Source organism: Petromyzon marinus, unplaced genomic scaffold (assembly GCF_048934315.1).
Source record: "Petromyzon marinus isolate PM22_M1 ecotype Great Lakes invasive population unplaced genomic scaffold, UKy_Petmar_22M1.pri1.0 PM_Scaffold_19, whole genome shotgun sequence".
NCBI classification, from domain to species: domain Eukaryota; kingdom Metazoa; phylum Chordata; class Hyperoartia; order Petromyzontiformes; family Petromyzontidae; genus Petromyzon; species Petromyzon marinus.
The window spans coordinates 1,273,103-1,286,228 of NW_027423157.1; the positions used below are offsets into that span (position 1 = coordinate 1,273,103).

Below are 13,126 nucleotides of genomic sequence, written 5' to 3' on the forward strand. Positions count from 1 at the left end.
CACGTTTATATGGGGCATTGTTCCCGAGCATGTCCAGTCACATTATAATGGAGCTGAATTTGTTTCACCACAATGCCAAATGACACGTGTGTACGACACCATCTGGCCAGCCACAAATCTCTTACATGCTCTTCGTTGTGGTCATGAGGTCATGGGTGTTTGCAAAGAGATAGCCCTCACCCTAATAGAGAGCGGGGATCACAACACCTTCACGTGGCCTTATCAAATGCACAGTCCTTCATTCTAGGACTGTATATCGTTTCCTTGGCGATTACAAGCAGCGATTTTGCTAAACCCTGTTTGTTTGGTATGCTTCTCTCTCTGTGGCCCCTGTTGTATCTGTGTTAGTTCCCCCCTACTTGAGTGTCTGTATATACATCTGGGGTTATGTTTCTTATCTCTCGTAAATTTAGCTCTTCTGTACCTGATGATGGCTGCTTGTGTTGCAACCGAAACGTCGTACGCTATTATGTTATTTCATTATTTCTTATTTATGCGTGACTTTACCGAAAAAACCAAAGAGTAATTCCTGCAGTCACGAAAGCTTTGAATCAAGTCTGTAGTGCCTCTTGTTAAACAGTGCTTCAGTTAAACAGGAAAATTAATAAATCCAGCAGGCATGACTTGAAAAGTAACAAAATTACATTTTGGGTGCCACTCTAAATCGTCCGGTAAATCGTGTCGCCAATTATAATTTCTGCGTTTATCTGCGCGTGTCTGTGTACCCCCAGTGGAGGAATACGTGCGCAGCTTGCTGGACAACCCTGAGTTGATTGACCGTCTGGCACTGGCCTCGGAGCAGGTGAGACTCCGTATGCGTGCATCAGCTCTGCCCCCCCCCCCTCATATTTATGGTGCGGGCCTGTACCCTTGTCCGACCCCTCACTTCCGCGTTGCATCCAGCTGCCTCACTGAAGAAAGGGACACTTGCCTTGCGCTGAGTACGACGTCTCGCTGGTTGTAATCGCTAGGGAAACGATATACTCGATTTGTAAGTGTTGTGGGTTTACTCTCCAATACACTGGCGTGCTGCAGTAGTAACTAATTGACACGTTTTGTTTTACGTAACAAACCTTACTAATTGGCTGTACCGGGTTAACTACACACATTTACGCGCTCTTACCCAATAAACCTTTATTATGTATAATATTGGTCGCATAAGAATACGTGTTAAACAGCTCCCTTTTAGAACGTCTCATCCTCACGAGCAATGGTCAATCAATCAAATAAATCCTAGATTAATGACGTGGCATATTTAGCAAAAAGCAGAGACGGAAGGGTGAAACTCTAGAGGTAGCTCTATGATATCCGCTTTTGTAGAACGTTCTCTTTACACGGATGGCCGTACTGATCTGAGATAAATCAGACTGGATCCTTCGTCTCGTTACGTGATAGCGGTTGCAAAATTGTTGTTGACGCGTGCATGTGCCGTGCGTGTGCTGTGTACGTGTGCAGGATGTTGTGGAGTCCCGGGTAATCTTCCCCGAACATCTCCCGCTGTCCCAGCTGCAGCAAGGTGTGCGTTCCGGCCGGTTTGTCCAGGGAACCTTCCTTGTGAGTCGTGAGAATTACCTGGAGGGGACTCTGAGGGTGCGAGGGGACGGTGACAGTGATAAAGAGGTACACGTTTCACAAGCCTGCGTCTGGAAGGAACAATGCTGTCCGATCGTATCTGTGTGAGTTTTAAAAACAAATTTATAATGAAGCAGTGGCATAGCGTTCTTGGCATGAGCAGTAGCTCTTAACCTTTACTGCAAGGCTGCAGTAAAGGTTAAGAGCTACTGGGCTAAAATATTTGTATTTTGAACGTCTTTTGCACCCTACGTAGGTGTCATAGCCTGGCTCCTGCCCCCCCGGCCTGTGAGTCTTGGTGCAGTTGCACTGCCTGCACACTCGATAGCTACGCCACCACAACTACAGTATATACGTTAATTGTGACTACTTTAATAATAGGGTTTTTCCCTTTTTTTTCTGGCAACAAAACTGAAACCTTTTACAAGGAATCATGTGTGCATTAACCACAATACTTGTGGTCAAAATGCAAACAAAAAACACACTATGATAATATATGCATTGTCCTTGAGACTGATTGGTTCACACCAGGGACGGCTTTCTTTTGAGCCTCGACCCAATTGGTGCGAGACCAGAGGACGCCAAAAGGCGTACGCATATATTGCAAATATTATCAGTGTGTTTTTGTTTGCATTTTGACCACAAGTATTGTGGTTAATGCACACCTGATTCCTTGTAAGAGGTTTCAGTTTTGTTGCCAGAAAAAAGGGGAAAAACCCTATTATATTTTGGTACTGGCAAAGGAGGTCTAATGATGGTTGTGACTACTTTGTTAACAAAATGAATGGTCTATTTCCACCTCCAAAATGTAACGTTAAATAACAATTAGGTACATTGGCCCTTTGTTGGAAAAAAAAACCCAGTCTAGAAATTGCCCTACTTGAACATATGTTACTGAAAAACATTGGTTTCAGAAGATTCATGGGCTCATAGTCCTACATTTTAAATTGTTTATTCGTGGTATTAAAACTCTTGTACAGTAAAACCTTGGATTGCGAGCATAATTCGTTCCGGAAACGTGTTTGTAATCCAAAGCACTCGTATATCAAAGCACTCGTATATCAGTTGTGATCACGTGACGCTCGGCAGTACAAAGCTGCTCGTATTGCAAGACCCTCGCTCGTTTATCAAATTAATATTTATTAAAAATTTTGCTTGTCTTGTAAAACACTCGCAGACCAAGTTACTCGCAATCCAAGGTTTTACTGTATATGCTGCTCTCTAACAGCACTTGGCCCAGCGGTCTGTTAAGACTATACGGGGGATCTTTTTTGTCTGCGTGCAGGTGTTGATCCAGGGGCTGCAGCATTTAAACCGCGCGATGCACGACGACATCGTGTGCGTGGAGATGTTCCCCGAGGAGCGCTGGGTTGCCCCCTCCTCGCTGGTCCTGCACGATGAGGGCGTCGCAGGGGACGTTGCAGAAGAGAATGAAGAGGATGTGGTGAGTGGAGCGTCAACACTGCCGAACCAAAATCAAACCCAGACACCTGCAGTGTGCGTGTCTCTCTCCCCGTGGTCGCATGGATTTTTCTCCAGGTCCTCCGGCTTTTCCCTCCACAGTTACAATCTGACATGCACTTAGAGTATGTGGCTGCTATCAATTTCAAATGTGATAAGATACTTCACTGAACGATCATTTGTGGCCAGGTCACTTAAAAAGAGCTATAGAGCTCTCAGGGTCCTTACCTGGTAAAGTTATTTAGTTTATAGTTTTTAAATAGTTTTAATATAAATTTTGATTTAAAGCTTTCGTGACTGCAGTAATTCATATTCTTAGTTTTTTTTCGGTAAAGTCACGTTGAAGGGAAACAACAAAATAATAAAATATATAAAACAATAAAAAAATTCTCACGACGTTTCGACGATAACTCAAACGGTCGTCTTCAGGTGTGTTGGTTTGCATAATTTTTTTTAAACGGCGCATTTATTTATTTATAAAAACGTTAGCGCCACGCGCAACGATTTGGCAGTTTATTTAGGACTAGCCCATCTATATTCTGAAAAGAGGAGGGGGGAGACGAATTTTTTTTATAATGTATGATGTCTGAAAGCCACTGTAAGCGTGAACAATCAATTAAGACCTGAAATGGTTTATCAAGTCTTTCCAATGATTGCTAAGATAGAATCCATCTTCTCGGTTGAAATTGTCTCTGTGCTTGTATATGTGGATAGCCTCATGAACGAATCTCTCATGGAATCCAGATGGCTTACAAAGAACCTCTGTCTTGGAAAAGTCAATGGCATGTGAGCCTACTGAATTAGAACAATGATCTGCCACGGCCGAGGTGTTGGTCCTACCGTGTTTAAGGTCTGCTTTGTGTTCACGAATGCGGTCCGAGACATGGCGTTTGGTTTCTCCAATGTAACTACTACCACAGAGGCAACTTAGTTTGTAGACACCAGGGTATTGTATGTCCGGAATCACATCTTTTACAGACGGAACCAGATCACGGATTTTATGTAATGTGTTGAAACGGACCTGGATCTTGTGTTTATTCAGGATTTTGGAGATCTTTTTTGTGACCCCCGCAATGTAGGGTAAAGTGATGGTTTTGAAAGGCTCCTCAAGAGGGTTCTTCATGGTTTGAGTGATAGCTTTGCGGATTGTATAGTCGGAGTAACCATTAGCCCTAAGAGCTTGGTGTACGTGCTTGAGTTCACTGCTTATGTGTTCCTGGTCGGATATGCATTGGGCTCTATGATACAGAGTCTTGATGAGAGAATTCTTCTGTGATGGATGGTGGTGGGAATCCGGTTTCAGATAAGCATCCGTATGGGTAGCTTTCCTGTAGACAGAGTGGCTCATTGAACCATCAGGTCTCTTTTTAATTAGGACATCCAAAAAAGGTATCTTGCCATCTATTTCGACTTCCATGGTAAATCTGATGGCTGGGTGTATGGAATTGATGTGGTCGAAGAATTGGTCTAGAGCAAGCCGGCCATGTGGCCAGATGACAAAAGTGTCATCCACGTACCTCTTCCATAAGGTTGGGCACAGAGTGGCAGTCTGGATGGCGTCAGTCTCAAATTTCTCCATGAAAATGTTAGCTATAACTGGAGAAAGGGGGGAGCCCATTGGGGTGCCCTCAGTTTGTTTGTAGAAAGTTCCATTCCAAGTGAAGTATGTATTGGTTAAACAGTGTCTCACCAGGGGGGGTACCTCAGTGTTTAGTCCTTGATGAACCAAGTCTTCAATGATTGCAATGGTGTCAGGTACAGGAACCTTGGTGAATAAGGAAACTACATCAAAACTGATAAGCAGGTCGTCTGGGGACAGGGAAATACCCTTGATTGTCGATACCAGGTGAGTCGAATTTTGTACCACAGAGGTGGTCTTTCCAGTGAAAGGACGCAGGATTTCAGACAAAAAACGAGCTAGTTTGTAGGTGGGGGAGCCGATAGTAGAGACTATGGGACGAAGGGGTGTATCTACTTTATGTATTTTTGGTAATCCGTATAATCTTGGTGGCCTGGCAGCAGAAAGTTTCAACGAAAACTGTTTAGATTGATCAATTAATGCGGTTGAATCAGAAATTATTTTGTTGGTTTGTGTGACGAGGCTGTTGGTGGGATCTCTTTTTATTTTTGTATAACTACCATCGTCGAGTAATTCTTTAATGTTGTTGTTGTATTCTATTTTATCCATGATGACAGTAGCATTGCCTTTGTCAGCTGAGAGGACTACAATATCATTCCTCTTTTTTAATTTATATAATTCAAAACGCTCATCTTTGCTGAGGTTGCTAGCTGGCATCTTAGCGTTTTTGAGGGTTGCAGCGATTTCAGATCTTGCTACGTCTGCAGCGATGTGACCCAGGCCCCTGAGAGCAACGTCTACTTGGGCAATTATATCATTAACTGGTATGTGTTTAGGTGTGACTGCAAAGTTTAGACCTTTAGCTAAAACGGATTTCAGACTATCGGAAATAGAACTGTTACTGCGATTAATTACGACTTTGTTAACGTCTAACTATAAATGCACCGTTTAAAAATAAATTTATGCAAACCAACACACCTGAAGACGACCGTTTGAGTTATGTTCGAAACGTCGTGAGAATTTTTTATTGTTATATATATTTTATTATTTTGTTGTTTCCCTTCAACGTGACTTTACCGAAAAAAAAACTAAGATTATAGTTTTAATATAGTTTAAACAAAGAATAACAACAAAAACTCAACCACTTCAAGAGAGACCTTAAACATAATGAACACCGTGTGACCAGACAACAATCCACATTAGAGATGCTGTTAGCTTGATTTTGCGTTTATTAAATGACTTTACATTACATTACTTCAAAATCAAGTCAGGAGTGCTAATCATTTGATACTATTTTTGTATGTACGTAGGGGTTATTTGACCATACTTCGATGCGGGTTGGTGAACGGGGGGGGGGCATAGATCAGGAGCATAGAAGGACAGGACAACAGTTCATTTTGCTGTACTGCGCTCTGCTGCCTGCCATTTTGGCGCAGAGCCTATACCACCTGTTATGCATATCCAGGCTCAACACGGTGGCGCTTCCACGGTCTGAGCTCCTTTTTAATGTTTATTTTAATTAACTTAATTAGAACTCAAGAGATCAGGACACGTATCATTTGCGAGAGTGACCTGGGTCACAGGGTGGCCTCTATATTGAAAACTAATTTCTTTAGAACTGCTTTTTGTATTTAGATTGTTGTCCTTTCCGCGCACCTCCGATTAGCATGGTTGGCTGTGGACGGTGCGAAATAAGTTCTACATGCATACATACCACAGTGACAAAATGCAAAACATAATAAAGTACAGCAATGAAGTTAATTGAAATTGGCACGAAAACAACTGTGGTTTATGAAAAGTCGACAATATTGCACAAACATAAACAAGTGTTAGATATTAAATCGCATGTAGTGCAAGTTGGCTTGGGCAGATTATTTATAGGCTGATCATTGCACAGTTATACTTATTAAAACGTTACGTAAACATTAAACACATATAGGGTGACTGATGTGCTAAGCAGGTAAGAGAAAATGTCAATCAGTGAAATCATAAAGAATCGAGAGATTAAGCATCAAATTGTGAATTAGATGGGAGGGTAACCTTTGTTGTAGATAATATTGGTCGCAAAAGCTTACGCGTTTTTTTTTAAACGTGTGGTATCTGATGGGCGTGTTTTAACTTATAAATATTTACGGAGGACTCCTCACTGTGATCTTTTGTCATTTTAACAAAGCGTCAGTCTCATTATTGACATTGATGAGACACAGCATGAAACCACATCCGCAGGTTAAGCGCTATTGTTTTGGATTGCTCCTTCCCCTTCAAGCCAAATTGTATTGTGTTATGCAGTGAGTTTGTTAAAAAAATAGTTATTTCATTATTTCAGTGTGTGAGAGAGACGCTACTGTGGTGAGTGCTCATTTGAGTTTGCGTTGTCATCTCCCGGTGCTATCCCAGCTGCTACTGCTGTCGTCGCTCTTGCTTAGATTACGCAACACGATGTTTGTCCATTGTTTTGGTCTCCAGCTGAAAGCCGAAAGTAGGAAGATGCGTCGGGCCACTGGCAAAGTGGTCGGCATCATCAAGCGGAACTCGAGGCCGCTGTGCGGCATGCTCATGCCCAGCCCAATCAAGGAGGTGGGCTGATCTGCATGTGTGTGTGTACGTGTGGGGAGCGGTAATGTAGCGGTTAGCGCGCTGCGCTACGAATCCTGGGACCCGAGTTGGATTATATTTATCGCTCATAACCAATAAACAGCGCCAAATGTCTGAACCTGTCTTGGGCCCTTCCCTAGGTCGACTCGGCCATAAATGAGTCTCTGATGTGGCATGTAAACATCAGCGCTGTGGAGACAAAGGCGGTCGGGCATGGTGCTGGCCGTACCCACCCCGTCGTTTGCCGTACCAGCTTGAATAGGTGTGTACTGACGGCACTTGCCCAAACAGTTTGTTGAATGCCTTACTGGGGGCTCTTTGGGCGTGTTGCAGGCCACCCGCCACCTGTTCACGCCCGCGGACCGCCGCATGCCACGAGTGCGGGTGGAGACAAGACAAGCAGCGTCCCTGCAGGCCCACCGCATCGTGGTGGCCATCGGTGGCTGGCTGCGACACTCCCGCTACCCGAACGTACGACTGCACCGTGACGCCCCGGACGCCGTGACATCTCACCCGTCTGTCCCGTGGTCGGCATCGTCGGGCTCATCCTTCTGTCACTTGACGCGCGGCCACGCGGCTCTGTATGCAATACAGCCGTCGAACCCAAAACACGAACGGTGACACGGTGAATTGGAAGTCAGGGTGGATGAAGTGGCACCACTGTGATATTTTTTTGTTTGAAAGCATGGCAAACTCACCTGTGATTCAACCTAGGTTATTAAGGTGTTGTAAGTTGATAGTCTCAGCCCAGTCACCAATAACTGCACCAAAAACGATATTAAATTTGGTCCTGCACTTCGATTGTTTGATTTCCATCTCTGAGAAAACTACTGCGTTTGACTGCCATGTGATGAACATTACTTTGATTGGCAGAGTGGTTGGAAAAGCACTGCCCCCCTACAATTTGGACTGCATTTCACTTCAATGGATCTTAGAAGTAGCTCTGTTATGTCTGCTCCTGTGGGTCGTCCTTGACCACGAAGGGTTTGTATAGATTGCATGTCTTTTGCGATACCATTAACACAATGAGAAACAAAATTGGTGAAAAGTTAAATATATTGTTAAGATGTATTCTTTGGGTTGTATCTTTGTTTAAACAGATGTCGGTTAATATTCTACATAATGTACGTTAGGTACAAGGTTGGCATTGTGGTTGTGCTTTTCATACCTATTTGCCACTGCACAACCGAGCGACACCATGGCTGGCACGGTTTAGTAGGCTGCAGGTTGTTTATCCACTGCAAAAGCGGATCCATGCCATGGACGGTCAATGCTTTGAACAAGGCTAGGCACGTGCAGATGACGCTGTGGTGCCACGTCCCCGCGGTGTACTGACTGCCGTCACACAATTAACGTGTCGCTAGCCCCGCCCCTGGCCCTGCTCGGCCCCCGGATATATTTGGATGCCTTGTGGGGCCAGCATACTACGGTTTGGTTCTGGTTCGACACGGCAAAAAGCCAGTGGGTGACCACAGACACTTCGAGAGATCTGCACTGTCTGGGTTCCAATGTACCAGTGGAAAAGGGATACCGGTTACGATTGGCCACGTATGTGCATATGCATGTTGAACTTCTTCCATACCATACGTAAACAACCGTGCTAATCGTCGGTGTGCTTGTGCAGGGCCATTTTGTGCGCTCTCTGGGCGAATGTGGGGATAAGGAGACGAAGACGGAGGTGCTGCTGCTGGAGCACGACGTGCCACACCAGCCCTTCAGCCAGGCCGTACTTGCATGCCTGCCCCCTCCCACGTTCAGCATCACAGCAGAGGTACGCATGAGACGTGTGACGATATGTCAATTCATCGATTGAGTTCAATTCTTACGCCTGCGGTGTGTTGGTGTGTTCGGTCGTGCATGTGAGAATCCTTTACTTCAATGTTCTTTATTACAAGGCCCACGGGCCACTGGTGGCCCCTGGGTGGCCTTTGGTGTGGCCCATGACGTGTGGCCCCCGACGTATAGGCCCCCGACAATAGACAAATGCGAAAACACCCCCCATCATCATCATCGTGCTGTCAAACCGCAATAGTTTCAAGATGTTTGGCCTGCGTAGAATACCTTCTAGAGGACCTCTCTGGAGCTCTCCCTCCAGTCGAGGTCCTTCCGTTGCACTGTCATGAACGAGAAGCCACGGGGCTCTACGCCTTTACCGCAGATTGTATATAGAAAAGCCGTCGACCTGAAAGAAAGTCGATGGCTCGGACACATCATCGTAAGAAGAGAGGAAATTCACATCGGAGGAATGAAGGCGATGGACTTATGGAAGCACCAGGGCGGAGACCCGAGAGGCAGGCCTCGAGAGATGCGGATCAAAGTGGTGAGCCAGGATATGGAGGACTTTGCAGTAGCCGTGGAGATGGTCCAGTACATAAATGAATGGAGCAAGGGGACTACAGACTTTTTTCCTATAACGCTGTACTTGCGTTCCTGAAGAACACCGAATTGTGGAAAAATCGCATAATAAATAATATAGGGTAAAGCACAGTCCGCGATAACACGTGAGATGCGTACGCAGGCTTAACAAAGACTTCCAGTACGTGAGTAGCATCTAGAAGCATCCAGAAACATCCCGCCTTGTGTGATGCTACACCGAGGCAACCGTACAACCGCTTATTCTGCCTCGCACAACGCAGTTCTGTTCACTCGATCACCTTTTATCCAATTCGCATCCATGTTATGAAAAAATGTGTTCCCTAATGCATTCATCGCATTATATCTAATTCACGATATGAAAACACGCAGAGTTATAGGAGAACGGACTGTACTTTCAGAATATTCAGTCGCCTATTGAGAAGATAGAACGCCATTAGAATGAAGTTGGTTTACCCATGTATGGCTCACCCTGTGTTTTGTTTGTTGTAAGGCAGCGTTTTGTTGAACCTGGTGCTGTGTGTGTCCTGTACAAGGACCAGGCTGGCAGGGAGGACCTTCGTGCGTTGTCCATCTGCAGTGTGGATCCTCCAGGCTGCACAGACATCGACGATGCCCTACACTGCAAACCGCTCGACAATGGGAACACCGAGGTATTCATTTGGTGGTAGTAATCGTGGTCACGGTCGCGGTAATTCGTGCCTATTACTTTCATGGTTTTGTCAATGCTAGCGGAGGTTACAAGGGGAGTTTAAGTGGCACAATGATAAGTGCACTGCACATTCATCCTGTCAAGCTGGTTTAGTTCCAGTCATGGCTAACACCGGTACAGAGTGATATCTAAAAAAAACTGCCCAAGTTCTCCCCTTCACCACCTGCATTGACCATCGTAACAAAGCAAGGTCAAATGACAATCGCAACCCATTACGGCATGGAGAAGCCCTCATCCTGCAGTGGATTGACAAAGGGGTGGACAATATTCCTGTTATTAAGTTTCCAAACATTGTTGCCTTAGTGCCCGTATTCTTGGTCTCTGCTCGGCTCAGGACTGACTTCAACATGGCTTGGTTCTGGCTTGATCTGCTCCGTTGCCTCCAAAGAAGTATGAGTGGCTCAGCTGTGCCTTGGCTCAGGCTCAGCTCACGGAAATTCTGAGCGTGGCTGGGAGCATGCAGAGATATACGTGGAGGCACAAGGGCCACGGAGGCTCAGGGCTGGAACCATGCTTAGAGGCAGCTTGGGTTTTAAGCGTTGCTTTGATGTGGCTTATTGAGAATTAGAATCAGAATATTTATACTGGAGGAATCCAATGAGCTATAAAGCTATTTTTCACATGTCCAGTAGAGGCGGGTAAGAACGTTACAACAGCAAACAGTACAAAAACATAATAGTAGTGCAAAGTACAAGAAAGATCAACAAATAACCCAAACACAAACAAATACAACTAAACCATCCCCATCTTGCCAGGAAAAGCCCACTGAGGTATTGATTTATTTTTTATTAGTGACCTGGCCACAACTGAATAGCTCAACAAAGTGGCCCATCATTTGGACATTTATAGCAGCCAAAATAATAGAAATAATCTCAATGCATGTTGCGCGAGAGCCAAGCCTGAGCCAAGCCATGGCTAAGACCCCACTGGCCTAAGTGTCCACGTCACTGGCCGAATGCCTGGTTCACAATGAATGCACCAGGTAGTAATGGGTGTGCATTTCATTTCACATTATTGTGCTTTGGTTGGAGTGGCTATGGTGGAGGTTATGCATGCATGTGGAGTGAGCGACTTCCGCCAGACGTCTAGTAGAAGGCGTCTTATTTATTAAAAGCACACAGGGCGATACACTTCGTAACGCGGCTACACCTAGGCTGTACAAACACGCAGCCCATTTGCGTCCTGCGTAGCTACGCTGGCTGGTTGACGAGCGTAGCGGCGGAGACAGAGCTGTTCTTGCAGAAGAACCAGCCACGTGGTCGGAGACGAAGAGATGACGACCGTAGCGACGCAACCAGGACCCAGACCCCACGCTAACAGCCCCGAAGTTCTGATTCGGTGCTCTTTATATCTGCCTGGAGTGGCCAAGCTCCACCTCTGGCCACGCCCCCTTTCTAGAACCTTCTAGGCCCTTCGGGATGGTTCCCGGAGCTTCTCGACTGACTCCGCCGTTGACCTTTACCCCAGATACACCCCTTCATAATAAGGCATTATGTAATGCAGCTATAACCTTAATTACCCTTACAGGCCGGCAGGTATCACCCTGTCATTACACATCCATGCATGTGAGGGTGGTGACGGTGTGTTAATGTGTGTTCTAGGTTGGGGTACACATCGCCAATGTGAGCTATTTTATCCGGCCGGGGAATGCCTTGGATGAGGAGGCATCTCTGCGTGGTACCACAGTTTACCTGTGTGAGAAGGTGAGATGTGGATTTCTTCTTGCCACAATATCAAGTGTTTTACGACCCGCCGATTTCATCCTTTCATTCTTAACTTTACGACATGATGTAAAATATTACGATGTAACGATCATCGCGGTACCAGTTTCCCCACAACTTTGTAATTGTATTTGACATTTTCACCACATTTTTTTGCGTGCTTTTCAGTACTTCCCGTATGAATAACGATAACTTAAAAATTAATTAGAATTTAAAAAATGTGCAACAACAATGCTAAATATCTCTCATGATGTTTTAAACGAGGTGATTTTTGTGGATTTCTTATCATATGATGTACCGTGACATCATGAGCGGCAGGCTATCGGCGCAGTGGTAACACTCGTGCCTTGCAGCAAGGAGACGCTGGGTTTGATTACTCAACTCTTGTGCCTTTTTGCTTGCAGCTTTGTTTGTTCTCCCCCTGTTAGTGAATGGGTTTCCTCTGGATTCATCAGATTTCCTCTAAATAAAACCCATACAATCTTAACTGGCATTCGCGAAAACATCCCCTTGCTGAACAGTTACCTGCAGGTGACTTAATCATGTGTGGGTTTGCTTGCAAAACACTCGTTGAGTTGGTGCATATGTATTTGCCAGATTGTGTTTATTGACAGAGAAGTTGTTGCATTTATGTGTTTGTGCGCCTGCAGAGGATTGATATGGTGCCAGAGTTATTGAGCTCAAACCTGTGTTCCTTGAGATCCAACGTCGACCGGTGAGATGCACCAACAACTGTGAACTCGCGAGTGTGCACATTGCAACCCATACTCAGCAGCTAACGTGCGTTGTTGCCAGGTGCACATATAATCCCATGATGCGTGGCACTGTTTAAGTGTCATTGTACAGATCCACACAAGCATGTGTACATACATAAGCAGCCAAACCAGGATGGCACAATGGTAACACATGTCTCACAGCAAGAATGGCCTAAGATTGATGCCCGACTTGGTTGCCTTTCCATGTAGATTTTGTATGTTCTCCCCCTATTTAGCATGGGTTGACTCCAGGTTATCAGGTTTCCTCTCATCGCTAACATGAACGTGTTATTACTACTATGATCCTTAACCATGGAAAGCCTCACTGAATCTCATAACTTCGGGAGGGTACTGCAAA

The 13,126-nt window shown here is 45.2% G+C and overlaps 1 pseudogene; it reads left to right on the forward strand.

Moving 5' to 3' along the window:
• Positions 1-694: 694 nt before the first annotated feature.
• The window catches only part of LOC142922867 (exosome complex exonuclease RRP44-like), a 74,124-nt pseudogene continuing 61,692 nt past the window's right edge, over positions 695-13,126 (forward strand).